The 27,959-nt window shown below is 47.5% G+C and overlaps 1 protein-coding gene across 1 annotated transcript in view; it reads left to right on the top strand.

Annotated features, from left to right (window-relative positions):
• The window catches only part of LOC111842407 (reticulon-4 receptor-like 1), an 87,639-nt gene that overhangs the window by 54,553 nt on the left and 5,127 nt on the right, over nucleotides 1-27,959 (top strand). The gene's annotated exons all lie outside the window — the stretch shown is intronic.

Here is a 27,959-nt window from a genome sequence, read left to right on the forward strand (position 1 = left end):
AAAAGGATGCCCATGAGGGTTATAGCAGGGCATGATCAATGGCGGATGATGATCCACAGCATGGCTTACAGATAAAAGGTTTGTTTTAAACTGAACTCAACAGAACCAGAAATAACAGGAACCACAGCAGGGGTGCAAACAAAGGTGCTATAGGAACTCACAAAGACCTAGACTGAACACAGGGGACCACCCAGTAAACACAAACAAGATAACACACAGGAAACAACTGGCCGGGGAACAGGGCAAGGGCAGGTATTTATTTAGACAGATAACACAGACATGATGAGGGACAGGTGCGGGCCATTACTAATTACACACAAGAAACTAGGAGCCACAGGTGATAATAATTAACAAACACTAAGGACTGAAACATTAGGAGATACTAGGAATGTATGTGAAACTGGACATAACTACAAAACTAGACACAGGCAGGGACAACCATAATAAAGATACAAAGAAACAAAACTAATAATTAAAATGTCCAACATAATTAAGGCTGGCCTCTGGCTAGCCTCAGTCCCACAGCAGTTAGGGATACACAGTTCACAGCCACACACTCAGTCCATTGAGTCACGCATCGGCCTGGGGAGCAGGGGAACACGCTAGGAACAGAGAAGGGTGTTAAACGTAAGGTAACAGAGGAAAGGACAGAGACACCTGCTGGCCAAACAAGGAAACAACAGACAAGGCAGGAAATGATTATGACACATGAGGGTACATAGTACCAGCATGCCCTAAGCCACAAGGTCAGTGATCAAATTTTTAGTTAGTTCTGCCCCTTACTTCTAAGTATTCAAATAGCCTCAAATCAGATAACAGAACTTCTCCCATGTGCCAAGTAAGCCTTGGGACATTATATCTAAATTAACCATGTTTAAGATCCCTAAGCTGTGACCAGATCAATGGAGGCTGTAGCTTGTTTAGCTTGATTGGCGCTCTGGGAGAACCGCCCCTTCAGCGACCCCCCCCCCAGCCCCCCTTTGCAAACTTTGTGTGTTTATCTAACACCCCCTGTCTCCCCCCCCTAAAAAAAAAAACAATAATAAAATGTAAATCTGATCTTTCTAATTGCATTAGTACTGTACAAAGTCATGGGTGCACTATTTGATAGATAACCCCAGTCCCCTTACTTCGGGCTTCCAGTGGGGCAACCTGAGATCAACCCAGCCATGCCCCACTCATCACCAAGTAATTCTAATTGGTAGCCTGCCTAGCTCACACAATAGACTCAGGGTGCTCACTCCGACAAGGTTAACAGACCCACACAGTAACATGATATCACTGATGTGACATGCAAATGAGTGATAGGAAACCAATCGCGCATATATCACAACAGTTCTTTTGTGCGGGCGTCTGGTGCCCCCCCCCCAGAGCGGCTACCCATGTCACCTATAACTAAACCCGCCAGTGGATCAGAAGGTGGTTGGTGCTGGTCATGGAGGTAACACTAGGACACTGGTGGTGAGGGAAGCTGTCAGGATGAAGGACAGGCCTTCACAGAAATGCTGGCTTGGGTCTCCTGAGGCAGCCGAAAGGTACTGACAGGACTGAAGAAAAGGAAATTTCAGAGGCAAAAGCTTGTGCTTGGGAGGATAGGCTATGGGTGGTCCGAAGGTTGTTTTGGAGTCCTCAGAAAGCGCAGAGAGGGCCTTACTCAGCCAGAGCAGGGAAGTGCTGACTAACTCCATTGTCGAGCAAAAGAAGGAATACTTATGAGCTGTGGGTAATGACTGAAAGACTAAGAATGCACGTGGTGGAAGTGAGGTGTCTCCACAATGTTACCACACTCCCTGCAACAGGGTTAAGAGTTTGGAGATCCAGGGAGGCAATGAGACATAGCCGCTGTACCTCCGTTTCAAGAGAAGCCAGCAGAGCCAGTTTGGGGTATTTTATAAGGATGCCATCTAGTTGGGCTCTCAGGGCATCTGCTCCTGGCAATGGGCAGAGGCCCCAGGGTAGACCCAAGGCCACCCTGGAGGGACTATATCACTCAGCTAGCTTGGTGATCCTATAAAGTGAGCTGCAGTCCATGCCTTGAGTACCATGCCTTGTTCACTTCCTTTAGGTGATTTGTTCACTTCCTTTAGGTGTTTTGTTCCCTTCCTTTAAATGATTTAGTCACTTATTTTAAGTGATTTGCTCACTTCCTTTAGTTGATTTGCTTAGTTTCTTGTCCACATTGCTCATTACATCTGCCAGACCAGTAGTGGTCCTGATTCCTTAGTTCAGAGGTCAGAGGCCTCAATCAGTAGCCAAAATATACTGTTTTTACTGTTTGTTAACTATTCACATGAAGATTATTATGACTATCTTCAGTCATTTTGGTTTTCCATTAGAACAATGCAAATGTAGCACCCAAGGGTCATTCAAGAGTCCAACAGCATGACTCCGGAGCTTGGGCATCCATTTGAAATGTTTGAGTTCTAGACTACTACACCTCCCAATGGCTCATGAGTGGGAGTTTAACTTACACAAAAATGTAGATCTCCAGGTGTTAAATCAGAAGGGAAAATGATTGATTAAGAGAGATAACCAATCAGATTGTAGAGGAGGTGGGTCCAAGCAACTAGAGGAGCAGGACCAAGGCATCTGATTGGTTGGTCCCATCTCTTGTAGTTGCTTGTACCATCTCCTGTAGAATTTGATTGGTTATCTCTCTGAACCAACCAGTTTTCCTTTTCTCCTCAGAACATTTTTGTGTAAGTAAAACTCCATGAGCTCATGAATAAATACATGAAATTTAAAAGTTTTAACTACGTAGTGTTACAGCAGAGGACACTGGGCATATTTTGGAAGCAGTCATGTATAAGAGTACATGTAAGTCCTTCAGTGGTAGTGGGGGGGCTAGACCCTACCGGCTTTCTGCATGTACCTCTCAATCACTGACTAATTTACACACTGAAGTACCCAGAGAACCTTAACTGTGATACAAATTAAGACTTCAGTCTCATCACTGAACACTGATTACCCAGAATGCCCAGCAGCCCTGGCCAGCTCTGCCAGAGAATGCTGAATAAAAATCCCATGGTATCTCTTTAGTTAGCTGTAGTTTGCCTTTTCATTCCAATTCATTCCCCTGACTTAATTGGTCCAATAAAACAATTTTCACACTCAGTTCATCCAGAAATTCTTGACAGGTCCAAACAGCTACAATTTGCCATTTTAAGAAATAGTGTCAAAAATCTGACAATTCAAACATCCATCTGTCTATCATCTGTTCCGCTTATCTGGTCGAGGGCCACGGTTAGATCTCAGAATGACTGGTGTAATTTAATCATTTGCAACAGAGTTTATGGCAAAAAAGCTGAACGTATGAAGGCCTCGAGGAGATGCACCCAGGGCTCTGAGAGAGAGACGAAGAGAGATTAGACCGTGACTGCATAGCCAAACCTTTTTGGGTTTAGAGCCTCTACATACATTCAGTTTTAGCTACATACATATTTCTCTGTACTCCAGTTTGGAAAACAATTACACCCAGCATTAAACATGGGGTTGAGATTATGCGAGAATAGATTTGAGTATTTCCCTCATACAGAAATGACTAAGCATAAAATGTGCATTAAAAATTCAATAAATCTCTGTGTTGCCCTTTTCGTTTATCTCTCTTCCTTTGCCCCTCCCTTCTGGTGCATGGAAAGGATGAGTAAATTATTTCAGGAGCAGAGGCAAGGAAAGTTAAATGAATTTTTTGGGGGCCATGGGAGCTGACAGCCCTTCCAGCCATGTTACTATAAAAACACTGTGACTTCACCTGTTAATTTTAAACTACAGACACATTGTGAATGGATATGTGAGTGTGTGTCAGGCCTGTGAGTGTTAATCTACATACATGCTCTGACTGCCTGTGATTGAACATCAGGCCTGTGAGTGTTAATCTACATACATGCTCTGACTGTCTGTGATTGAACATCAGGCCTGTGAGTGTTAATCTACATACATGCTCTGACTGTCTGTGATTGAACATCAGGCCTGTGAGTGTTAATCTACATACATGCTCTGACTGTCTGTGATTGAATATCAGGCCTGTGAATGTTAATCTACATATATGCTCTGACTGTCTGTGAGAGAGTATCAGGATTGTAAGTGTTAATCTACAGACATGCTCTGACCCTGTTTGTTAAAGAACATCCGGGCTGTGAATTTTGATCTACATACATGCTCTGACTGTCTGTGAGAGAGTTTCAGGCCTGTGAATGCTAATCTATAGACATGCTCAGACTCTGTGAGAGAGTGTTAGGCATGTGAATGTTAATCTATAGACATGCTCTGACTGTCTGTGAGAGAATGTTAGGATTGTGAGAGTTAATCTACAGACATGAACTGACTCTGTCTGCTAATGTGCGTCAGGCCTGCATCAGGAGGGGGACCAAGCTTGTCTCTCTCTTTCTCTCTCACTCTGAGTCAGGTGTATCAGGGCCCTGTGCCTCTCTTATATTGAAATTCTAATTTAAAAGACCTCCATTGGCCTGACAATACAATTGAGTCAAGCGGTGTTCCAAAGGATATTAAGGCACAGCAAAGCAGACACAAAAAGTCGTTTATCGCTTACGCTAATGGCCCCCCAGAGGTCTATGAGGCTTTTGAAAAGGAGAGGGCACAGAGTTTGGGGTGGGGGTAGACGGGATAAACAGAATATCGACCAACACAATGACCCAGCTTATTAGCAGAGACTATAATTTGCTCTCAGACTGGTTTTCTGAAAGATTATTTTCAATTAGAAAAAATAAAATGTCAGGTTGTCCACATTTGCTCTTATAGAGTCTCTGTAAATGTCAATAGCATTACTTTATGGGGGGGGGGGGTGGGTGATGGCAGGTGTCCAGCCTGTTTGTGAAGCAGACAGCCCCAGAGTTCCTGTTGCGCAGTTACTTAGATGATCACATGGCAAGTCCGAGTGGCAAGAGGGACTCTGCTGATGACCGCTGCCCCCACAAGGCAGGATTACATAGGCAGCCATGGTAACTGTAACTGCAAGCTACACGGGAAAGGCTGCCTCTTCAGTGGAAACAAGCTGAGGCATGTGATTGAAAAACAGCCTGTGACACCCCAGAATCAGACCAAAGCAGTTGATCTGAACCAACAGGGCAACAAATGAATTTGCAATCACAGTTTTAAGTAATTTAATGAAAGCTCCAGTTTGGATGGTTCTTGAAAGACCCCAATAGGGGGCGCTGGAGGGTGGACCCAAAGACGACTCTGCATGTCCTGCCAAAGAGGCCTGCATGCTCTGATTCCGGTAGTTTCTTTACTTCTCCTCAGCTTTCAACTCCAATATGGGATTTAGGAGCAAAAAAAACACACTGTAAGCCAAATCAGGTCCTTCCTCTCTGCAACATAAACAGCCATTAAATTTTTTTTTTTAAACAGTCACTTCAAAAGGCAGAAGCCTGGATCCCACAGCATATGTGCGTTAATTGAAGCAGGGGGAGGCGAAAGCTGGTGTTAAAAATTCTGGCATGATATTATTCTAAAAAAAAGATCATAGTCAAGCCATGTACTGTATGAATAAATGCATCCCACCAGAAGCCTTTCTACAGGCCAACTGCTGCTTGTGTCAAGTGGCTGTTAAAGAGGCCTGCAATCCAGTGCAACTGTACATGCTACACGTCACACACTGTGTCATATGTATGTAGACCTATGTCTTTCCCCAAAGCCCTGGGTCATGGGTGACAGGAAAACTTAGACCCAAACTCCAGCCTTTTAAATTACAGTCTATCCTTCACTGCAGTCCCATGCCAAAGCACGAAAAATCATCCCACAATGGAACCCCACAGCCAGACTGCACCAACCTCCATCCAGCACTGCCCCTACCCTCCCATAGCTGGACTGGTCCCAGGTCACAGGCTGAACAAATAAAGCAGGACTTTATCCTCATGGAGGTGATATGGGCCGGGCTTGGAGGAATCTGCAGGAAGGCAAGACCGAGGCCGAAGAAACGATAAAGAGTAATGGCACAGGATGGGCCACATGGGGGAAAGTGGGACGCTGCCACCTTGGCCTGGCCGGCGCCCCCTGCCTGCGTTAATATGCAGCACGCCTGACAGCATGAATTATACAGCAGCACTGCATATGAAAGGGATAAACACATAAAAGATTCAGGCACTGAGGCGACGTGTCACAGGCCGACTCCAAAGAGGCAATTGTGCCTGTTTGTGTTTGCGTGAGAAAGGCGAGATGGGCTTAAGCTGCATGGGGCTTGAATGGGGTGAAAAGAGGACGTTACGAGGCCGGACAGGGTGAGCTGGGGGTGAGAAGCGAGGATAGGGGGTGCTGGGGGTGAGGAGGGAGGATGGGGTGAGCTGGGGGTGAGGAGGGAGGACGGGGTGAGCTGGGGTAGGAGGGAGGACGGGGTGAGCTGGGGTAGGAGGGAGGACGGGGTGAGCTGGGGGTGAGGAGGGAGGATGGGGTGAGCTGGGGGTGAGAAGCGAGGACAGGGGGTGCTGGGGGTGAGGAGGGAGGATGGGGTGAGCTGGGGTGAGGAGGGAGGATGGGGTGAGCTGGGGGTGAGGAGGGAGGATGGGGTGAGCTGGGGTAGGAGGGAGGACAGGGTGAGCTGGGGGTGAGGAGGGAGGATGGGGTGAGATGGGCTGAGGAGGGAGGATGAGGTGAGCTGGGGGTGAGGAGGGAGGACGGGGTGAGCTGGGGGTGAGGAGGGAGGACGGGGTGAGCTGGGGGTGAGGAGGGAGGATGGGGTGAGCTGGGGGTGAGGAGGGAGGACGGGGTGAGCTGGGGGTGAGGAGGGAGGACGGGGTGAGCTGGGGGTGAGGAGGGAGGATGGGGTGAGCTGGGCTGAGGAGGGAGGATGGAGTGAGCTGGGGGTGAGGAGGGAGGATGGGGTGAGCTGGGGGTGAGGAGGGAGGACGGGGTGAGCTGGGGGTGAGGAGGGAGGATGGGGTGAGCTGGGGTGAGGAGGGAGGATGTGGTGAGCTGGGGCTGAGGAGGGAGGATGTGGTGAGCTGGGGGTGAGGAGGGAGGACGGGGTGAGCTGGGGGTGAGGAGGGAGGACGGGGTGAGCTGGGGGTGAGGAGGGAGGATGGGGTGAGCTGGGCTGAGGAGGGAGGATGGGGTGAGCTGGGGGTGAGGAGGGAGGATGGGGTGAGCTGGGGGTGAGGAGGGAGGACGGGGTGAGCTGGGGTGAGGAGGGAGGATGCGGTGAGCTGGGGCTGAGGAGGGAGGATGTGGTGAGCTGGGCTGAGGAGGGAGGATGGGGTGAGCTGGGGGTGAGGAGGGAGGATGGGGTGAGCTGGGGGTGAGGAGGGAGGATGGGGTGAGCTGGGGGTGAGGAGGGAGGATGGGGTGAGATGGGCTGAGGAGGGAGGATGAGGTGAGCTGGGGGTGAGGAGGGAGGACGGGGTGAGCTGGGGGTGAGGAGGGAGGACGGGGTGAGCTGGGGGTGAGGAGGGAGGATGGGGTGAGCTGGGGGTGAGGAGGGAGGACGGGGTGAGCTGGGGGTGAGGAGGGAGGACGGGGTGAGCTGGGGGTGAGGAGGGAGGATGGGGTGAGCTGGGCTGAGGAGGGAGGATGGAGTGAGCTGGGGGTGAGGAGGGAGGATGGGGTGAGCTGGGGGTGAGGAGGGAGGACGGGGTGAGCTGGGGGTGAGGAGGGAGGATGGGGTGAGCTGGGGTGAGGAGGGAGGATGTGGTGAGCTGGGGCTGAGGAGGGAGGATGTGGTGAGCTGGGGGTGAGGAGGGAGGACGGGGTGAGCTGGGGGTGAGGAGGGAGGACGGGGTGAGCTGGGGGTGAGGAGGGAGGATGGGGTGAGCTGGGCTGAGGAGGGAGGATGGGGTGAGCTGGGGGTGAGGAGGGAGGATGGGGTGAGCTGGGGGTGAGGAGGGAGGACGGGGTGAGCTGGGGTGAGGAGGGAGGATGCGGTGAGCTGGGGCTGAGGAGGGAGGATGTGGTGAGCTGGGCTGAGGAGGGAGGATGGGGTGAGCTGGGGGTGAGGAGGGAGGATGGGGTGAGCTGGGGGTGAGGAGGGAGGATGGGGTGAGCTGGGGGTGAGGAGGGAGGACGGGGTGAGCTGGGGTGAGGAGGGAGGATGCGGTGAGCTGGGGCTGAGGAGGGAGGATGTGGTGAGCTGGGGGTGAGGAGGGAGGACGGGGTGAGCTGGGGGTGAGGAGGGAGGACGGGGTGAGCTCTGCTGTGGCACAGACATAGGAGACAGTATTCTGCTCTGAAGGCTTCTGTTCTTCACTGTGTTTAGCTCTATGAGACTCACCTTACAGCCGCCTCACTGTCCACAAACATGCTTCCGTACACTGGGAGAAATGCCTCGGTATTCATCTAATTCCTTTCTGAACTTGAAAGCGCTCAGTAATGCAAACAATTGTCAGCTCACGCGTTACAAAAGCGGGTCGATGCAGACGGATCTGAAAGCCGGAACGCCGGAGACGGAGCAGAAATGGATGGGAAACAGCAGCTTACAAAAGAAAGACGCTGTGTGGGATTCTTTGTTTTCTCGCATTCTAGAGAAATCTTCTTTCTTTAATTGCAATGAAAGTGCTGATGCACAGCAGTTGACAATCCTGCTCTCCAGGCAGTAGCCTGCAAGGGCACTTCTGCTCTATCTGCGGCTTCTAGCTCCCCCATCACCACTTTTCAGGTGGGGGGAGGGTAAAAGAGGGGCAGAGGCCTCAAGTCTGTCAAATGATTTGTAATAGGTCTGAGCTTCACTTCATTTCTACCCAGGTCAGCTTTCAGTTCGCCATCCCATCAAACCTTTTGTTGCAAAGGTTCCAGAATTGAAGAACATGATGAAATCGACACAAGTCACTCCTTCCTTTAGAAACCCATACAAAGCCCAACAAGTGGACCTATACCTTCTGCCTAAGTCTATTCTCTAAATCAGTGTTTCGTAACCCAGGCCTTGAGGACCCTCAGACAGTCCACATTTTTGCTCCCTCCCAGTGCGACTGAAGCAAACAATAAAGAACAAACCAAACAATCGAGATCACAAATACGTGGTCCAGGTGTGCTGGGAGATGAGAGGGAGGTAAAATGTGGACTTTCTAAGGATCCATGAGGACTGGGTTGGGAAACACTGCACTAAATTAACTCAAATAAACAAAAGGACTGTAAAAATCTGAGTGCAAATATTCGTTTGAAAAAAATAAGCAGGAGGTCATATTTCATTTAAAGCATACCAGCAAACAGCCTGTTCCTTTTTCTCCCCCGTGCCGTCGCATCTGGAGTCTCTCTCCTCCGCAGCACCGGTGATCCTGCCACTCGGCCTGTGGGGGGCGCCACTCCGCTCCCGCAAATGCTACATGGGAACGACCTATGTCTTTCCCCAAAGCCTTTAATCGGATCGAACCTGAATTAAAGCCATTAGCTAAACAAGTGACGTTAAACAAATATGAAGCGATGACCTAGAAACACTGAGGTAAACGTGAGTAACGTGCCGGCCTGATCCGTTATTTATAACTTCCTTTCCAACACAGAGCAGGGGTCTGGAAGATTTTAAGTGGTGACCTCTTGGCGGTGAATAACAGCAGATCTAGGGCTGGAAGCTGATTGGTCCATCCCAGCCCAAGAGCCCAGAACTTAAAGCCATGTTCCTCCGCCTCCTCAGGGTCTGACTTCTTCCTCATAATTAACCTCTCTCTGCACAGGTAACTAAATGATTACCCACTAGCTTTTTTTACATACTCTTCTTCCTTCTCTCTTATGTGTAGACTTTTCCCGCAGACGCTGGGCATGTTTATAGAGTTTATAACTGCCCCCGGGGCGGAGGGATACGCTTTGCGCCACATTGGATCGTAAATGTGTTCAGGCCCCGATTATGCCTGGGTAATGGCATATGAGAGATGGGGATGTGTGGGGGGAGGGGAGGGGGTGGAAGATAAAAGCCAGGGCGCTACATCCTCCCTGTACTGCCCCCGTATTTACCCCGCAGGGCACTCCGCAGTACCTGGCTTCCACAGTCCAGCTGCTCGGCAAACACAAACAGACTATAACCTCTGGTGGCATCAAGCCTTAAAACCCCAAAGCCCCTCAGCTAAGTGAGACTACCAACCATCATCAAAACAATAACTAAATACAGGCAGCCGTCTATTGTACACACACACTCACACACACACACACACACACGTTTGTAGTCATAACTTTGTGGGGACTCTCAATTCATTTCTATGCGCAAAACCCTAATCCCAGTAATGACAACCTTAACCCCTAAACTTAACCATTAGTAGCCAAACAAAAGTCTTTTGGCATATTTATTTTTTTGATTGCAGTCACAGATTTTTATAAAACTGAGTCCCCAATATGTCTAAATGACAGGTTTTTATCACATTGTTGGGGCATTTGGTCCCAGCAATGTAATACAGCGGTTCCCGGCCCCAAAAAATTACATCTAAATATGTTTTTTTAGCATTTAAACACAAAATGAACCGGATAAAACAAGAAGAGCATATACTGTACTAAACACATCTAAGCACATTTATCAAAACAGTAATTTATAAATTAAGAAAATAAATGTATCCAAACAATGTGTAAAGTTAAAAAAAACAATGTGTCCTGCCCCGATTGTCTGCTCCTTCCGTGTGTCATGCCCCCTCATTAACCCCGTGTGGGATCCCTGTGTGATCAGCTGTTTCTGGTTGTTGTCATTAGTCCTCTGTATTTCGTCCGCGTTTCAGTTTGTTTCCCCAGTCCGGTCATTGTATTGTCCGTCTGCGTTTTGCCTGCCTTACCTGTAATTAAACCCCGATACCCTGACGTCTGCGCCTGTGTCTCCATTCCGTCCCCACTCGGCACGACAATAATATTATAATTAAATGCATCTAATGGTTTATTATCCATCCATCCATTATCCAACCCACTTATCTTACTGGGTCACAGGGGTTCCAGAGCCTATCCTGGAAGCAATGGGCACGAGGCAGGGAACAACCCTGGACTGGGGGCCAGCCCACTGCAGGGCACACTCACACACGATTCACTCACACATGCACACCTATGGGCAATTTAGCATGTTTTTGGACTGTGGGGGGAAACCAGAGTATTCAGAGAAAACCCCACGACGACACGGGGAAAACATGCAAACTCCACACACGTAACCCAGGCGGGGACTTGAACCCAGGTCCCACAGGTATGAAACAACAGTGCTAACCACTGCACCACCATGTCGCCCCGAATGGTATGTTATTAATATTAAAATAATGAATAAGAAATCTTTATTTTTAAATGTATTTTATTATATAATAATATTCACTGTTACTGTCTATCATTGTCTAAATGTATTTTTACTGTCTAAATATATGTATTCAGCTAGTGTAAACATGCACGATGCTATCACAGCGAATGCGAATCTTAGACTGAAGCGTTATCCTTTGTTTCCGCTGACAAACGTGCGGCGTGACTCATTTCCCCGCGCGTACAAGTTATTTTAAGTCGGCGTTCAGAGTTTGACTTCTGAGATTCAGATCGAGCTTTAGGTAATTTTTTTTTTCGAACTGGTTCGACTTTTAAGAAATTCGAGTTCTAATGAGTTCAAGAACTGAGGTACCACTGTATATGCATACCCCCCCCCCCCCACACACACACACACACACACACACACACACACTCACACACACATTTTGTATATGTAATATATACACATTTTTTTCATCCCTGCATTTTTCTGAGCTTTTCCAAGCTAACCTTACATGTTACTTTTTCAAATTTCCTTTACTATTAAAATTAATTATTGCACTCTAAGTAAGCGGCTAGTTTTGTTGTTACTGCTGACCCTCAGCGGGGCCCTGGCAGTAATGAATGCTGTTGACACAGAGGGCTCATTAGCACTGGGGCTAACCAAAGGCTTGATGGACCTCAAGGGCACGTCTGCGGGTGGGATTACGCAACGGGAGACTGTGCGGGAAACACTGCTGAGGCGGCACAGAACTTTCCCGGCACTTTCCATTATGCCAGACAGTTACAGCTTAACTGGCACACACTCAGACAGATGTGTCCCTACTCACAACTGTGCACTCACTAACACACATACTCACAGCCATACTCACTAACACACATACTCACAGCTATACTCACTAACACACATACTCACAGCTGTACACTCACTAACACACATACTCACAGCTGTACACTCACTAACACACATACTCACAGCTGTACACTCACTAACACATAAACAGCTGTACACTCACTAACACACATACTCACAGCTGTACTCACTAACACACATACTCACAGCTGTACACTCACTAACACACATACTCACAGCTGTACACTCACTAACACACATGCTCACAGGTGTACACTCACTAACATACATGCTTACAGCTGTATACTCACTAACCCACACATACTCACAGTGTTCATATATTCCTTCCAATGCGGGGACTTTCCATTAATTTGTAACGACATAACTATAATCCTAGCTATGATATGATCCCTCACCCAGCCCTAATCCTAACCATTGTTAACCAACCAAGTAAGTAAACATAAATTTGGCTACTTTAGTTTGTTGATTGCATTCACAAATTTTTCATAAAATCTGAACAATGTCCCCACAAGCTGAAAAGTAAATACAAACCCACAGCTGTAAACTCTCTCTCTCTCTCTCTCTCTCTCTCTCTCTCTCTCACACACATACACACACACACACTTATTCACACACACACTCACACTCCCACACACTAGGTTTCCACACTTGTCTTCACCACAACAGGCAAACACACACACATGTTCCCTTTAAATTCAGTAACTGGACAGCAGATGATGTTAATGTAGAGGTGATAACAGGCTGCTCATTCATTTTTTTTTTCCCTTGTGGGGACTGAAGAAATGGTCCCTACAACATCAAAATAACAGGTTTTTGTGACATTGTGGGGGCATTTGGTCCCCGCAATGTAATGTATACCTGGACCACACACACACACACACACACACACATACACACACACACCATGCATGAACAACCCTCCCTCAAAGACACACACATGCTGTTAGTTGTTGAACAAACTAAGATCTTATTCCCCAGGCAGAACCACTGACATATTCAACAGGCTCAGATGGTCTCTAACTCTGAAGAGAATCAGTTATCTCCCACTGGTCTGGGGAGAGCTGTTGACTCTAATCCGATTCACTGATATGTTATTGACAAGGAGATTTGCGCCCTCTAAACTGATTCATTGACTCGTCGCTGTGTGACAGCTTGTTAGAGAAACCCGACAGAGCATCTTTAGCCTGGGCAGGTCGCCGTGGAGACGGCGGTAGCGAATGCGGTGACGCCTTGTTTTTCTGAAACGGGCCCATCATTCAGAGGAGGAGAAGGAGTGATTAAGCGCAGTGAAGAAAGCCTTGGGACCAAATGATGAGCTGTAGGCGTGCCATTAATTAATTAACAAGCTTAGTAAACAGACATCCCATCAATCATGCCTGAAAAGGACTCAGTAAACAGGCCTTATCTCTCTTTTTGTGTCTCCTACGCTATTACTGCCGTCATGTCTTCATAGGCCCCTATTTTTCAGCTGTTCTTAGCTTTTTTCAGCATGGAGCGTAATCTGATTGGCTTAGTACATCTCCTCTATCGGATAGTGCTTCCATTTAATGCCAGTACACTCCTACGTTGTGACAGCTCACGTGTGGGAAAAAGGCACCATTTGGGGTACCGCAGGGTTAAATTTTAGGACCACTACTGTTCCTAATTTACATTAATGATATTGACACCAATACATACAGTAAACTGGTTAAATTTGCAGACGACACCAAGGTGGGTGGTGCAGCAGATATTAAATTAGCAGCACAGAGGCTACAACGGGATCTTGATTTAATTAGCGACTGGGATGATACCTGGTAGATGAAATTTAACATAGATAAATGTAAGGTAATCCATGCAAGGAGCAGAAATATAAAGTACATATATTTTATGGGTTCCACTGAAATAAAGGTAGCTGATTATGAGAAAGACCTCGTGTGTATGTTGATGCTTCCATGTCCCACTTTCGCCAATGTGGGGAAGCAATTCAAAAGGCCAATAGAATGTAAGGTTACATCTTTAGGTGGAGTTTAAGTCAAGGGAGGTGATGCTACGATTATGCAATTCCTTGGTAAGACCCCACCTAGATTATTGTGTGTAAGTTTGGTCACCATACCTCAAGAAGGACATTGCTGCTTTGGAAAGGGTGCAACGTAGGGCTACGAGAATGATTCCTGGTCTTAGAGGAATATCTTATGAGGAGAGGTTAGCTGAACTGAATCTGTTTAGCCTTGAGCAAAGGAGACTAAGGGAGGGACATGATCCAGGTCTATAAGATTCTAACAGGTCTGGATGCTGTTCAGCCAAATGGCTACTTCAATATTAGTTTAAATACTAGAACTCGTGGCCATAGGTGGAAATTAGCGGGAGAACATTTTAAACTGAATTTGAGAGAACACTTCTTTACACAGCATGTAGTATAGAATAGTCTTCCTGTTCAAGTAGTGCAGGCTAAAACCCTGGGTTCCTTTAAATCAGAGCTAGATAAGATTTTAACAACTCTGAGCTATTAGTTAAGTTCTCCCCACACAAGCTTGATGGGCCGAATGGCCTCCTCTCATTTGTAAATTTCTTATATTCTTAAATTCCAGAATGACTGGAGTCAGGTGACTTTGGGAATGTAAATCACCTGATATGGGACCACTAGGAGCTGCAGGTTCAAGATCCTGCAAGGTGCACGCTGTTGGAGCCCTTGATTATGTGGATTGAACCTAATGCAGAGTTGAAGCGCAAATTTGGGGCCCCCTAGTGGTTAGTTTGCACTGTGTATGTCAAAGGGCCCTGGGGCCCCCTGGTGGTTAGTTTGCACTGTGTATGTCAAAGGGCCCTGGTGAGGAACTTGCGTTGTATGTGAGGGTCATAGTGTTTATCTTGCACTATGAATGTTGCGACTTGCAGTCACTAGTGCTCTGTGGCCCCCTCCAGTCTGAGGGCCCCTGACACTACCCCCACTGGCCCAGCCCATAATCCAGCCATGCCCATCATCTATCTGGAAACAGAGCATCTCTGCTGGGTCCTGTTAGATTCTGGAGCAGAACCTAGCGACTGCAGTAATGGCGTAAACTAAGCGGCTGCTAATAGCTTAGCAGCTAGCTACTGTACATAAGGCAGCACATAGCAGGAGGTGTGGGGGAGGATACAATGCAATATATTTATTTTTTATATAGCGCCTTTCACAACAAAGTTGTCCCAAAGCACTTCACAGGGTTGTGTTGTGATACATAAAACATAATTAGAGAGAGATATAGAACGGATAAACAACAGGTGACTTTTGGTGGCCTTCAAATTGCCATTGGGCTTGGAGCCAGTCCCTTGGAGAGATACCAGATGGGAGCATTTCATAAATGACTGGGTCTGCTCCAGGAATGCCATCACCGCTGCCTTGGGGCAGATACTACCCCTCCTGTGTTTGAGAGAGAGACAAGTGTGACTGTGTGTGACCGCCAGTGTGACTGTATGCGTGTGTGTTCTTGTCAACCTGAGAACGAGACACTCGTCTAGAATGGAACACCGGACAAAGGAAGTGACAGAGGTCAGGGAACACAAAAGACACCGGTGAGACCTCAGTGCCCTTAACGAAGACGCCGGGGAGAAGACCCCCCCCCCCCCACCGCCTTTTATTTTAGCGTGATCCATACCTTAAATAGCTGGATGATGTTGCACATGAAGTCATTTATATAGTACCAGTTGTTGTACTGTAGTACACCATGCAGCTGTGTAAGTTGGGATTAATAGTGAAATGTTTGCTTTATGAGTCACTTTGGGCTTGAGAAACGACCACGGTGCCATAATGCAGCCATTGGAGTCTCTGCTGTGTCCTTGGCATTTGCCTTGTCGGTGTCGCCGTGGCGATGACCCCCGTTAAGGGGTCCCATGGGCTCTGCAGGGAGAGGGTCTATCTCACACTCCCAAACCAGCTTGGTGTCATGGGAGGAGTAGATGGATGGGAAGGTGGTCCGAGTGATGAGGGCGTACGGTGACTTTAGTGCTGTAGAACACCGAAAACAAACTGATCACCTGGTTAAAAGGTAGGTTACCCCCCTACCCCCCCTACTGACCTAACGTCACATCCACAGTCACCTCAATCAGGACGGGCCCAAGGATTAAGCGAAATTAGCGGCTGCTTAGGGCCCAGCGTCCCCCGGGGGACGCCCTATCCGATCAGCCAGTCAGAATAGGAAAGGAAGATTACAAAAGACAACTAGGTTAATCAAATTTTGATTATGGTCCAAAAAAGTGTTAGGCTGGCCCTGATCTCAATGTAAGCACTTAAAATGATCAAGTCACCTAAGCATAAGCGTGCACTCGATTCCCAAAAACCCGCAGAGACGCATATCCTGGAGAGAGGAACCTCTGGTTTGCTATGCATGTGAACATCACTTAAGGTCAGCAGAAATTGCCATCTGAATGGCCAGTGATTTGAATTAATGATGTACCTTTGCTCTGCTGTTAATAAGTTAGTATGTAATTAATTACCGGTATTTGTGCAGACTCCCCTCTTCAGAGTGTGTCAATTTCTGTGGAAATCATTATAATCCAATTACATCATGGCACTGTCAGATTCTCCGATCTGATTGGTCAGAATGGTGTTAATTAATTTTCAATAACCGCACTCACAGTGCCAACCAGGCGAATCACAGTATCAAATCAATGTATGATTGTAATCTATAATTCTTACGTGACTTAAAATTTCAGATGCTGAACACAATTAAAATTTCACAGAAGCTAAAAAAACAAGGAAATTGCTAGAAATAGCTTAGTGCTTCAGGCTGAGGAGCAGGCCCTGTAGTCATTGGTTAAATAACAAAATAATTTACAGATGTAATGCTCTTGTAGTCCAGTTGTACCTCGCAGTCCTGTGTAACCTGCTTAAGTGGGATGGTACAGTACGCAAGTCCGGCTTTAATAATGGGTAATAAGTTGGGTTTTTCCCATAATGCAGCTGAATACCAAGAGGACCATGAAGCTAAATTAATAAAATAAAGATGTATAATGCCTGGAATGTTGTGTATTAACCCTTATATGACGCAGATCGCTTTCACTGCTGTGGAAGCGTGGTCGTGTTGTACGGCGAGCAGCTGCCGGTACCTGGGCAACATCACCCTCGCTCGCCGTGTCTGCTCTGTCCTCAAGGGCAGGATGTGGAAATCGATGTCACTGACGCCCCCTCTTTCTGCTTTTCATCTTGGCCGCGATCGATGGGGCTGCTTCCCTTCCATCGGCTTGCGGCGGAGGCCCAGCCGCTCTCTCGCACACACCCGTGCGGGGGCTCACGTGCGGCCCTCCTCCCTGCGCTGATTCCATTAGTGGCCGTCTGGAGCAGACATGTGCGCTGAGTCGATCGCAGCTGGATCATAACTGAGCAGACGAACTTGCTACAGGGAAGCTGCTTGCTACGACATACACCGAGGACAATTCTCATCATATTCTGTCTTCCCCCACCTCCGCCCCACCTGCTGCTACACTGCCACTACACACATTATCCACGCTGGGCACATAATTTTATTTACATATTGTACTGATTCTATTTTGTGTAGTACAGTGGTTAGCAATGTTGCCTCCTGCCTCTGAGACTGGGGTTTGAGTATCTGACCTGGATTTACATTTCTGGAGTTTGCATGCTAAGATAAATTGAAGTTGGCAAATTGTCCATAGTTGTGAGTATGTATGGGTTGGTGCTTCCAGGATAAGCTATGGATCCCCGCGACCCTGCATAAGACAACCAAGTAGAGATAATTGATGGATGATTGTCCTTGACTGTTTTGCACGACACCCTAAAGTAAATTCCCTGTATGTAAAAGTACTGGGCAATAAATAAACAATTCTGATTCCAATGAGATAGACTCACTTCCACCTGAAGAGCAAAGAAGACACATCATCATCAGCAGGTTGTCTGTGAGGCTCAGAGGAGCAGGTGCAGTGTCCTTCTGACTGCACACTTTAGCCCAGCAAGGAAGGACAATCAGCTCCAGCAGTGCCTACTTCAGGCTCAGTAGAACTCCCCCCCCCCTCACCTGAACCCCCAAGGCACTCTGGGTCTCAGGGATCACAGGCAGGAGAGAGAAGGAGAATCAGAATTAAAAAGACCCAGATGAGTCAACACATCAACACTCACACTAACACTGACACTAACACTAACACTGACACTAACACTAACACTGACACTAACACTGACACTGTCATCAGGGACAATGACTAAAGGCTCCTCAGTCACATCTCTGTGGGGAATCCTGTGTCCTGCAGGAGAATGACCAGACCATCGCTAATCATGACTCGTGGAACAGATGAGAGAACAGACAGCACAGATGCCAGCCCTGAGGTGTTTGGGAAGTGGTGGTCATTGTGTTCCAGAGTTCAGGCCAAACATAACGTTTTAATCAGCAATTCAGCAGCACACCCCAGCACAGAGTGGGTAATGAATCAACGTAATGGCAGGATAAACGGCAGCACTGGGAAGGGAGAGAATAAAAAATCTTCACTCGCTTAACAGTGAGGCTTCTTCCCAGACCGGCATTCTTATGTAACACATGCCTGTACTTTGCATGCTAGGCGACTGTAGGCAAGGCCATTTTCAGCTGCGAATATCAGGCCTGACACAAACTCAGGTGGTCGTTCTCCCTTAAGGGTTCACAGAGAAGAGCAGAGAGCACCGGAAGTAGTGGCTGAAGGTATCAACTTTGAGTCTGGTTTATCATAATAAGTCTGCAAATGAAACCTGTGGATAAAGTATTTCATGCTTCCATGCATCCATTCATCTTCAAATGGTTCATAGGGAACAAGGTCGTGGGGGGGGGGAGGGGGGGCTGGACTGACGCCAGGGATTTACCCCAAATGGGATACCAGTCCATCACAGGACAGTCTTCTTCTGCATAATACAGGCCCTCTGCTGTTCAGTTTCCGCGATTCCGTTTAATCATGCGAAGACTGCCGGTGTGTCTGTGCCTTTCGGTGCCTCCCGGTTCTTTTCAGGCCCGTAACAAACTTTTGATAAATAATTGAATTATCACGTTATTGAATTATTCATCTCGAAATAGAAGCTCGCGTGATTGTGAAGGAGCTTCGTAAGCAAGTCAGGTGCCAGCGCGTTTACAATTTAACGGGCAGAGGAAGACGGGAGAGGCTGGCAGCGGGCGGTGGGCTGGGGAGGGGGCCGCGGTGGCAACAGGCAGCGCTGGGGGCTCTTGTCCAGAGTCCCCGCCCTCATCACGCACAAGAGTGCAGCTGTCGCCCCGTGATTTATCTCCCAGCCTCTCATCATTTATTACAAAGCCCTTTACTCGCATGTTGCGGCATCAGATAAACTCACGGCTTGTTGGGCCCCGGTACCATTAGCTGCGGGCTGCGGCTAACGGAACCAGACGGGTTTCAAGGATGCGAAGAACCCAGAGGATTAAACGGCCGGTGCGCGCTGACAGACCTCAGAGTGGCGCCATTCGTCACTGTCCCAGGGACTATGATGTATAGCGGGGTAAAACCAGCTCCTGGACAGGGGCCGGCCGGAACCATGTATCTCAAGGAACCTTGGCCGTCTTGGGGTGTGCTCTTTAATATGCATGAAATACCTTTACAGCTCCTCCCTGAAAACTGCAATGAGTTCGCAGTGAGATTTATCGCTGTGGGGTCAGAGACAGGGGTGCCATAAATGGGGGGGGGGGGAGGGGGGTTGGAACAATTCCAAGGGTCCCTGAGTGACAGGGGGCCTAAAGAATTTAATTGGATTGGTCTAGGTTGGGGGCCCAATATGAAATGTATTCATGGAGCTCAGAATCTCTAGCTGCACCCCTGGTTGCCTGGGGCCCAATCAGCACAAGGGGCCCCAAGTCATGGGAAGTAAAAAAAATATATACACCTTTTATATATATATATATATATATATATATATATATATATAGTGAGGGAAATAATTATTTGACCCCCCCTGCTGAATTCTTAAGTTGACCCATTAATAAAGAAATGACTAGTCTTAAATTGCACTGGTATGTTTATTTAAACAGTAAAAGATAGATTATTAACAAAACAAGCAAGAAATAAATCATTATGTAACAGTTACAAACCAATTTGTCATTTATCTAGGGAAATAAGTATTTGATCCCTTAGAACACATGCTTTAGTACTTGGTGGAATAACCATTGTTTGCAAGCACAGCTGTCTGACATTTCTTGTAGTTGATCAGCAGGTTTGCATGCAGGTCATTAGAAATCTTCATCCACTCCTCTTTGCAGACCTCCTCCAATTCTTTAAGGTTTTTAGGCTGTCACTTGGATACACGAAGCTTGAGTTTCCTCCATAGTACTTTTGCAGGAGACTGGCTAGGGTTGTCCATGACCTTAATGTGCTTCTTCAACCACTCCATTGTTGCCTTGGCTGTATGCTTAGGGTCGTTGTCTTGCTGGAAGACCCACCCACAATGCATTGTCAGTGCCCTGGCTGAAGGAAGGAGGTTCTCATCCAAGATTTTACGGTACATGGCCCCATCCATCCTCCCTTTGTTTCCACCTCCATGTTTGACGGTGGGGATGGTGTTCTCGGAGTCATAGGCAGCATTCCTCCTCCTCCAAACACGGCGAATTGAGTTGATCCCAAAGAGCTCAGTTTTAGTCTCATCTGACCAACACTTTCCCCCAGTCCTCCTCTGAATCATTTAGATGTTCAGTGGCAAACTTCAAACGGGCCTGTTCATGTGCTTTCTTAAGCAGGGGGACCTTGCGGGCATTTCAGTCCTTCACGGCGTAGTGTGTTACCAACTGTTTTCGTGGTGACTGTGGTTCCAGCTGCCTTGAGATCATTTACAAGTTCCTCCTGAGTAGTTCTGGGCTGGTTCCACACCGTTCTCATTATCACTGAAACTCCATGAGGTGAGATCTTGCATGGAGCTCCAGACCGAGGGAGATTGGCAGTTATTTTATGGATCTTCCATTTGTGAATAATCGCACCAACTGTTGTCACCTTCTCACCCAGCTGCTTGCCGGTGGTCTCGTACCCCATTCCAGCCTTGTCTAGGTCTACAATCTTCTCCCTGACATCCTTGGAAAGCTTTTTGGTCTTGGCCATGAGGGAGATTTTGGAATCTGGATAGATTGATTGCTTCTTTGGACAGGTGTCTTTTATACAGGTAACGAGTTGAGAAGGGTCCCAAAATCAGCTCGTTACCTGTATAAAATACACCTGGGAGCCAGAAATCTTGCTGATTGATAGGGGATCAAATATTTATTTCATTTTGATCCCAAATCAAAATAAGTAAATAAAAAAAAATCTTCAAATAAATAAACATGCATGTGCAGCTTTTTTAGCGTGGTTTGCCCTTTTAATAATCTTCTCTCAGCTCACTGTGGTGCTGGTATTCATTGTGCTATTTGTGTATGTTATCAGTCTTTTACAATGTGGGTTTTTACATGCAGTTTTTGTCTTGTCTGTGTTTTTCTCGCCGTTTTCGTTCGTGATTACCGCAAAGCTAAAATGCTGCCACACCGACAATATAAGATCGGGGGGCGCCTCCATCCATCCATTTTCTGAAACCGCTTAATCCTGACTGGGGTCACGGGGGGGAAAGGGGGGGACTGGAGCCTATCACAGGAACAATGGGCGCAGACGGGAACCAACCCCGGGCAGTCGCCTACACACCACAGAGCACACACACACTCACACAACTACAGGGCCAATTTAGACTCACCAATCAGCATATCCTGCTCATTTTCGGACCGTGGGAGGAAACCGGAGCCCCCGGCAAAAACGGGGAGAGCGTGCAAAACTCCACACAGCAAGGACCTGGGACCGAAGCCAGGACCTTCTTGCTGTGAGGCAACAGCGCCAACAACTGCACCACTGCGCCACCCAGCTATGTGTCCTCAGTTTCAAATTCGCTCGCCATCCTGCATTCGGTCAAAACCAAAAACTGATGTCCGACATCGATGTGAATGCGCAGTGACATCTGACGTCAAACTGACATCGAGAAATCAAATGTAATAGTACAGCAGTTTTTTCTGTTAAAGTACATATATATGTGTACACTGGATATATAATTTATACGATATTAGAATAATTACACGAGGGGGGGCCTCTCATGTAAAGCTTTGTCCCGGGTCCCTGTAAAGGTAGATCTGGCCTGGGGTGCTCACCTGCCTTTCTTTATATGTAGCGCTGGTTCTTTCGCTTTGTGCATTCACACCTTGCCGAAGCAGGACCCAGACGCTGGAGAGTGTAATAAGCAGCCGGCCCAGGCTCACCGCCCACGGGCCTGTGCACCGCTTCTCCCTTGGCTGAAACCCCTTTACTCCTACAGCAGCATGCTGGCTTTTGAGTATCGTAAAAAAAAAAAAAGCCAGCTCACAAACTCCCCCATATACCAGGTCAAACCACAACGGGGATACTTCTGTCGTACCGATGTGATTTACACCGAGAAAAACAAAACACGGGCCCCATGAGGATGCCACTGTTAGTAAAAGTTTTTATAGGTCGGGGTGGCATCACTGAGCCAATCAGCATGTGTGTATGTGCATGGCAATGGGAGTCATTTGGATATTCCCGCAAATATGCAGGAGATCCTGAGATGAGCTTTCCGTGTGGTGAATTTTGCATCCCCCAGCACTGGTACGTTGCTCATTGTCCTCACATGAAGGGTCGCTCTCTCATCGCTCTCATTGCCATTCAGGGACAGATCAGTTGTCACCACAGACCCTGGTGAGCGAAGTACTGCGGTGAAAGCAGCAGACACGTCGGATCCATCAATACGCCAATCGGTTGTTCAGTTTGTCTCTAACCACTTTCACCGCTACTATCACTGACAGGCATTCAAGCCAGAAAAGCGAATCCTTCGTTTCCTGCTGTCACAGCCATGGTCGTCATGGTTATGGATGAGATGGGTGTCAACGGTGCACCTGCAGCATGCAGAAGTCCCAAGAGCTGGGGAGGGGGGGGGGGGGGGCATTTGTGTATTGAATGACCAGTAGGTGGCAGTGATTAAAGGACTGGAACCTGAAAGGGATCAGATAGAGACAGCAGGAGTGTAACAGCCTGTTCCAGTATTTTAGAGTCAACAGGCACAGCTGTAAGCTGCATGTGGTTCAGAATGAAACCATGACACAAATAATGGTGCGTGAAACAGATGTGAAATATTTGTGGCTGCCATTCCGCCTTTCTCTTTGCCTCAGCCTGGCCTTGGCTCGCTTCTCTTTCCGTCCTCATTGCCTCGCTGGGAAGAAGCTATTTTTACCCGGTGTGAAGCCAGTCATCCGCGTGTGTGGGTGTCGGCGCTGATGTGTGCGTGTGTGTTGCTGTGCTTTTGTTTCCCGTGCACGTGTCTGGGAGCGCACATGCACGTCAGATCGTCTGTCGCTATGGGCAGCAGCCCTCATCTTTCTGTCTCCTACCTGGTGGGAGTCTTGTGGTCTGACAAAGAGGAACCACACAGGCATCAAAATGTGGACACCTGAAAAGCCCCAGAAGGACATAGACAGTTTAATAATAAGTGTGGCGGCCATGTTCCTGGAATGATGAAAGGCTTTCCCCTTTCCGGAATGCAGTGACCCAATTTCATTTGACCTAATCATCAATCCTATTATGTATTTCCATGACATGGGCGGGGCCTCAAGGATCCAGAGGCATTTCAGGCTAACCAATCAAACCAAGGCCACCATGTCACACCGTAGAGCAACGCAATCAGACGCCCAATGAAATCACTCATCTATGCAGCAGACAGACTAGACAGTGGCCTTCGTGGGGTTTTTTTTGGCTTTATAAGAGAGTTTGTTTTGAGGTTGATTTAGGAGGAACAACAGACATGTAATGAGATCTCTGTCAGCCCTCAATGACTCGCATCTGAAACACTGAGCTGTTTTACGGCCCTGGACATGCGCAGCTGCACACTTTAGCAAGCATAGGCTTGAGTTCCTAAAACAGAGCATCTGAGCTTTCACAACGCAGGACCTGAGGGTCTCATAACTCTACCAGTGTTTGACCTTGACTTTGGGGGAAAAAAATGCAGAAGCTGCACTTTACAGCAAGTACATTAATGAGCCTTTCTTCCAGAAAAGCTCATGAAAGATGCCTGAAGCGACTTCAGGGCTGCTCCACTGACAGCTAACATCACACTGCATACTCCCTCCCAACCCTTAGATTGGGGTCACCGACTGGCAACAGACTACAGTCCGAATCTCAAACACGTGATGCCTCCCCCCAAAAAAAAATTCTCTTGGGAACCACCCCCCTAGCCAGCAAATTGAATCGTCTGGACCCCCCCTCCAGCTGATGCAGTGGACCTTGGCTTTGTGTTGCTTAGGAATTTGGTCCTCGGGGAAAAATAGTTGGGGTAGGCCTGCTATAGACCTTCTATAAGCAGTAACACCATATTAATCACAGCTGCTGAACGTTAGTTAATTTAATAGCAAGATAAATATACTGAGGTACATCTCTTTTCTCTTTCATTAGTGATTAGGATGCACCACCCATTCATCATATGGAAATTATTAAGCATTTGGGCTCATATATGGTTTGGCGTTTAACCTCCTGTTGGGCCATTATGAAGAGTGTCCTGGCTTGCAATTCTTCCTCTTGGCCCGATGGAGCAGGTGAGGAGCCCAGTTCCCCGGGAGCCTCCTACCTGACTCACCGCTGCGTTTTCTCACCATCTCCGTTTCCTAGATCAGACACCAAGCAGCCCCAGTGGTTGAAAGTGGCCTAGAGAGAGGAATGAAGCTGAGCCATGTCGCCTTCAGTGCACAATGACCGGCCAGCGGAAGGGAATCGGCTCACGCCGTCGCATTGTTGTGTCGGAGCTTTTGATATCTCAGTGCCGATAAGAGGCTTAGCATTGGCAGCCTTGCTGTCATGGCAGGGTCGCCAAGGGTAGCGTCGGCGGATCATATTTCAGAGAGGCATTGTGTGGCCGGGGTGGAAGGACCAGGCGGGGTGGGCATGGTTTATTGAGTGGAAAAAGTGAGGGAAAGGAAGAAAATGAAATAAGGGAGAGGAAAAAGCAGGAGGAGTGTAGATGGGAAGTGGGGGAGGGGGGTCATCCTCTCTCTGTGAATCTATGGGAGAGACAGAAAATGGTACTTTTTAAAAGAACCATGCTTCATTGCATAATGGTCTCCATGTGGTACTACCAACTCGAATGTTCTGGAGTTTTCGATATTCGGGCCCCATTGTTGTTGATGGCCGTTTGCCTTCGCTGGGTGTGGCACCGTCATTCCTCCTGTTCTATCCCCAGGCAGCGTCTCTCCTGGGGGGCCTTCACCACTCCCACGGCGGCTGATCCTTTCCTATCACCTCAAGTCCCAAACACTGCATGCGAGGAGTCATTTCCATGAAATAGTTACATGGGTGTTCTCAACGGCATTCCATCCACACGACATTTTTGCTTTCTGTCACTCCAGAGACATCGTTATCCAGAGACTGTCCGTCTAGTTGGGGGACAAATGGGTGTCTGCAAGCCGTGGGTATTCAAGCTGTGTGCCAAGACTCAATGTGGGTTATAAGGACTGAAGAAAACAAACACTCCAACTGATCCATTTTGCTGCCAGTGAGGGACAGGGTGCACTAATAAATTTGCAAAATTTGCAAAAAAAATAAAAAATAAAATAAAAATAAATTTGCAATACCACAATGATTATGCTCTATAAGGCAGTGTTTACTAACCCAGTCCTTGGGGACCAGCAGACAGTCTACGTTTTTGCTCCCTACCAGGAGCTGGGATGGAGCAAAAATGAGGACCAGGGGAACACTGCTACAGTATAAGGTATACAGGTCGGTGTGCTGTAAAGGGGGGGGGGGGGGAGTTAGGATGATTCCAAGGGTCCTCAAAAGTGACAGGAGCCCTAAAAATATGCAACATAATTGGAATGGTCTGGGTTGGAGGCCCAAAATGATTTGCTTTCATGGGGCCCAAAATCTCCACCGGCGCTCCTACGTAAAGGCACCGTGAGAACCTGAACCGCCAGCAATGCAATCAGCCTCCAATTATCCAGAACATCTTATGCAACAGGCCAGGTTCAGTCTGTGGATGCTAAATAGCATGACCTGGAGCTGGCTGCCTCGCCAACAGAGACATTTTACTCCAATTAAGTATTTCCTCTCCCTCTACTGGAACAGAATCAAGTGCTGCCCGCAATGTCAAGGGTCCGTGGGTGGGCCTCTCTCTCAGACGGTTCTTTCAGGAGCAAAGGCATCAAAACCACCTGCTGTGGTCAGCTATAAAGAATTGGGCATGAGGAAAGTCGAGGGAGAAGGAGCCACAGAGAGTCGACAGCGAGAAACATGTGAATCACTCCTCGATTTCATTCGTCTCGCTGACAAACTCAAACAGACATGGCGGAGCTCTCCTATGTCCAGTGGCGTTTGCATAATGGATTCCAGCAAAAGCTGGCCATCGTGCAGTAAGACTGTGACATGACGATTCTCCCTCCCGTCTTCTTGATGACTCACTCTCGCTGTTATCTTTTCAGCCTCGACTCGCTTTCCATTTTGCTCTCCTCTCGGCTACCTCCTTCTCTGCTTTCCCTCGGTCTGCTTTGTTTCTCTCCCTTTTTGTCAGCCCCCTGCTTTATTTCACTTTCATTTTTCCGTGACTATTCTCTTTCTTCCTCTCCATCGCTCATATCAACCCCACACTCTTCCCCCATATCAGAGGAGGCAAATTGACAACCACTCAGTCAGACGCACAAATTCATTTGATGTAGTTCATTTCTGACGCAGCTGACTGGCATGATGGATGACGGACAATGTCTCTTTGGTAGTCATGTCCCTTTTCTGACTATGATTCAGTTTACATTGACTAGGACTTCAATAAAATATAACTCAAAATAAAGCTGCGAACAAGAAAGCAGCTCTTTAGACAGTGTGGTGGTTACGACAACAGGGCACTGAAGGATGTTTTTCGGTTCTGGTCCTAGGAAGAGTCATAATTCTCAGTTCAACACACTTAACCAGAATTGGTCCAGCTAAATGAATAAATAGGTGGAGTGTTGGGGTTGCCTCACTCCTCTAGAACCAGGCTTCAAGTCTCTGCCATGGCTCTGTGTGTGGAATATGCATGTTCTCCTCATGTCACTGTGGGGTTTCCTCTTGGTTCAAAAACATTTTGAGTTTAATTGGGGTTTGCAAATTCTCTGTAGGTAAATGTGCCCGGTAATGGATCAGCACCTCATCGGCACCCATCCCATCCTGGGTTGTTCCCTGCCTTGTGCCTGTAGTCTCCAGGGTCTGGACCCCACACAACCCTGAATAAGATAAGCAGTTCCAGAAAATGGATGGGTTAGAATGTTTTTTTATAGAAGTATAGGAAGTCATCAAAATGAAGTGTTGTTTATATATGTGTAGGTTGCAAACAGAATGGCATATTAGCTTGATGGATTAAGGATCTGTGCCCAGAATAATATAGGTTCCTATGGATGGTAATCATTAGTGTTGGTATCTAAGGCCCTTAACGCCATCTGCTCCAGGGGTACTGGACACTCGTTGACCCAACACTCGGACCCCAAAAAGTTGCTCTCGCTTGTAAATATATATGTCTGTGTCTCTCATAGAAAGCAACATAGAGGATATAAAAACTACACAATTCCCTTAATGAGCTGAATAAAGTACCACTATTGTATTCTAAATGAAAACCTAAAGACTGCAGATTAGTTCAGTTTCTTTATCTAAGTAGGATAACAGATCCTTACCTAATTCCTTTCAGCCCACTATTCAGAATTTTCACTCCATTAACTAAGATAATGAAGTATGGCTGTCTGAAAACAATTAGTATAAGAGACATTGAGTGGGCAAATTCACTTCTCTGTGAGAAGAAAGATGTAGAGAGGAGCAGGATTGCGTAGCAGAGCAGAGGAAGTGAGGGATGAGGCTACAGTATCTGAAGGCCTCAACTGCCATAGTGGGATCTATGTCCAGCTTCTCTTGATCTGTACAGAGGGTCATTTACAGGCATGATTTAGGCTCACAGAAACCAGAAAAAACATTCCAGAATGGAACGTCTACCAAGTGCAGA

The sequence above is a fragment of the Paramormyrops kingsleyae genome, chromosome 18, assembly GCF_048594095.1.
Source record: "Paramormyrops kingsleyae isolate MSU_618 chromosome 18, PKINGS_0.4, whole genome shotgun sequence".
Taxonomy (NCBI): Eukaryota; Metazoa; Chordata; class Actinopteri; order Osteoglossiformes; family Mormyridae; genus Paramormyrops; species Paramormyrops kingsleyae.